Genomic DNA, 3,852 nt, shown 5'->3' with positions numbered 1-3,852 from the left:
TACAATGGCATTATAACATCCGCACACCTGGACTCCATACCCTTCCTAATAACACCCAACATTCTATTCGCTTTCCTAGCCGCAGCAGCACACTGAGCACATTGAGATTCTTGAGCTCTGCCTATCTTGGGCCCTGCCTGTGGAACGGGGAGCACTTCTGAAAATGCTACCCTAGAGGTTCTAGATTTGAGCTTTCTACTTAAGAGCCTAAATTTGGCTTCCAGAACCTCCCTCCCCTTTTTTCCTACGTCACTGGTACTCACATATACCAAGACAGCTGGCTTCTCCCCAGCACTATCTAAAATCCTATCTAGGTGACATGTGGGTCTGCCACCTTTGCACCAGACTGGCAAGTGACCAGGAGATCCTCAAGTCTACCTACCACCCAGCTAGCTACATGCCTAATAATCGAATCACCAGTACAACAGCCATCCTAACCCTTTCCGTCCTGCTCTGGTGTTTCTGGAGACATATCCTCTGTGTGAAAGGATATTGCTTCCATGGTGGGCTGGTCCTGGCTACAGGATTACTTCCAGCTTCACCAATGTGATGCTCTCCTTTTAGAAGACCTCTCTCCTCCAAGGCAGCTCCTCCATGTCTGCTAGCCTTAAGAGAACTGATTGGTTCTCTTGAGAGCTAGGAGCTCTTTGCATTGAGCACACACATATAACCTCTCACCAACTGGGAACTAATCATGTGTGACACTCAATACAAAGACTGCATAGCACCCTTCTTGCTGTTGGACTGCTGTCTGCATCTTAGTATTATACAGTTGTTTTAATTATAACTTCTTAAGGTACTAGGGATATCAGATGCATATAAAAAGCCTTAAGGTTATATGGTATAATATGTAATTTTTTGTTTGCTTCTCAGAAACTAAATGTAATTAAAACACTAAGGAAAACTCTCCCTTTGTTGTCCTAATTAGAATAATTGACTATAAATGAAGAGCTGGGGGGGTGGGGGTGGGAATGAGGACTGAACTAAGCCCTACTTACTGTAAGTCTATCTGTTAATGCTGTTTGCAGAAAATTAAAGTTTTAAAACGATGGGGAAAGGGTATGGAGACTAAAGTTTGTCTTTTTTTTCTATTTTATCTATAACCTATTATTCCTCTTTTAAACTCAATCATTGTTACCAACCACTGAGCAAAATGTCACTTACCTAGAGAAATATCCTCTTCTCTCAGAACTTCTCTATATCTTTGGTTCCTGCAAAAAAGATAAGTGGGCCATCAATTTCTGGGCTTCTATTAGCTGACAAGGTGTTGTTTTTTTAATAAGCAACTTTAGGGAGATTCATACTTCAAAGCCAGCACTGCATAACTTTGAACTTTCAAGCATTGCCATGGCATAAGGCAAATTTAAATCCATAATGAAAAACTTTCTGTGAAGTTACCAGCAGCTAATGATGTTCTTGTCCGAAAAGACTAAATCCTATGTTTACTAAGGTGCACTAGAGGTTTTAACGCACGTAAATGGTGGATGCGTGTTAAACACTAATGTGGCCATGGGAATGTAGGTGTGTTAGTGTTTAATGTGCCTTAACTTTAAAGGCATGTTAAAAATGCTAATGTACCTTAGTAAACATAACCCTAAGTGGTGGTGTAGCTATGTGGGGCCGTGGGGCCTAGGCCCCCCCAAATTTGCTCTGGGCCCCTAGTTTCGCTGGCAGGGATTCCCAACCCCCGCCTGCTGAAGCTTTTGTCCAATGCTGGTCTCCGGTGCTGCTGCATTGCCTGCGCTGCTCTCTTCCTCTCACATCTGACATGCTCCTTTTAGTGAAATTGTTTCACTAAAAGGAGTGTGCTGGATGTGAAGGGAAGAGAGAGCAGCGCAGGCGGTGCTGGAGACCAGTGTTGGATGAAGGCTTCAGCTGGCAGGTGTTGGGGATACCTGCCAGCCAAAATATGGTAATGGTGGTGGCAATGGGTGGGGAGGAGCAGGGTCGTGGACAAAAATGTGCCCCCCACCTCTCGGTCTGGCTACGCCCCTGCTCCTGTTTCTACAGCCGCGCTGGTGGTGCGGTACTACTGACAGAGCCCATTCATTTTGAATGAGCTATGTGGCTTTGTAAACAGGGGCTTAAGTGATCTTGCAGCAGAACAATGAAAATTGGACTTGAAGCAATTAAGAATTCATTAAAAAAAAAATAGAAATACACTACTGTATGTACAACTGCATTTTTACATACAAATATAGTGTGTATATATAATAATGTACTTTTACATACTTTATTACAATGTTTCCCTTTTTCAGTACAAATACAGTATTGTAGATTTTTCTGCTACCTTTTTATTGAAAATAAAACTAATGTTCCCAACATACAATGCTCTGATTGCATTCTCTTTTTAAAAAGCAGGTATGTCCAATCATCAGGGTTTATGATTATCTAGACCACCCCCTTTAGAGGATAGTCTGGATAATCAGTGTTGTACTCTACTCCCTTTCTGTGAGTACAGCCAAAGCCCTTTAACATATTTAATATGCAGGTATTGATTTTGCCCCTAGTAGGCTTACAATGTATATATAGTCTAACATCTTGTGATGTGGAAAGTAATGGTATAAAAGTTCTAATTAAGTCAATGTAGCTTTTTTTTTTTTTAAGAAAACAATGTGCCTACCATAATCCCCAGCAAAGTACAAATGTTCTCTCACAAAGATACACCTGACTCTGTGCAGGTACTACAACAGCTCCACCTATATGTAGACCTTTTAAAACATGCTCTTTTGTTGGCACATGTATTTTCACATGTATATACATCCACACAGTTTTCTAAAAGGCAGCATCTCTCTTAAACATACATGATGGTTTTGGTAGGGTTACCACTTTGTCCCGTTTTACCAGGTCATGTCCTTTTTTTTAAGGGCATGCCCAGACAACTGGGTGGGTTTTGGTGGGCTGTCTGTTTGTCTGGAATTGAGGACAGGCATGTAGGGTGGCCTATCTCTTCTCCCCCCCCAGCAAGTATTGCAAGGTCACTGCTTGGACTTTCAGCTGTTTTGAATGGGAGACGAGAAAGTCTGCAGAGGAGGTCACTTGACCACCACCAGGGCTCCACACCAAGGTAAAAAGTGTGGTGGTGGTGGTGGGGGGAAGGAAGATAAAACATCCTGAGACGTGAATAGAGTCATGGGGGGACAGAGGGAGGAGATATGGCTTTTTTTTTTTTTTTTTTAGAGGGGGGGGGGGGGTGCAAAGTGCCATGGGCCATGCATCCGCCCCCACCCCCTTACTTAACGGGAAATTTCTAACAGTAAAATAAAGCTACAGCGTGTAGAAACATCTTGCATTGACATTCAAAAGCGTTAAGTGTGGGAACGTAAGTGTACGTGGCGAACACTTGGTTGGAGCAACTACAGTCTACAGGTGCTTGACACTCATGTTGCTCTTCACTGGATAGACGCGTCCGGTCTATCACGAGCTGTCAATCTACACTTGACGGGAATTCTCTCCTTACGGATTTACAAGAACAACAGTCTTGCGCTTTGTCTCCAGTCAGCTCCCGGACAACCCTAATACGGGGACGTCAAGGAGGAGGAGGAGGAGGAGGATGAAGCCAGTCCAATATATAAAGGTCTCAAAATAGGGGAAGAAACAGACACTCAACAACCGGTCCCCCTCCAGCGGGGTCCAGCATGGCGTGGGCTCTCGTTTGTTTTTCAACCGTTCTCCTCAGTCCTACCATGAAAACAACCCTCTAAAGTCCCCGGCAGGCGCCAACTATGCACAGGGGTAGCGACTCAGCGAGTGTATGCATTAGACCCCACCCCCCCCCCCCCCCCCCCCCCCCGTCGTGTTCCGCCCCCCTCTGACGCAACGTCCTGTTTCCGACGGGACGGGACGCGGCAG

The sequence above is a fragment of the Microcaecilia unicolor genome, chromosome 12, assembly GCF_901765095.1.
Source record: "Microcaecilia unicolor chromosome 12, aMicUni1.1, whole genome shotgun sequence".
NCBI classification, from domain to species: Eukaryota; Metazoa; Chordata; class Amphibia; order Gymnophiona; family Siphonopidae; genus Microcaecilia; species Microcaecilia unicolor.
Note: the sequence above shows the minus strand (reverse complement) of the source record.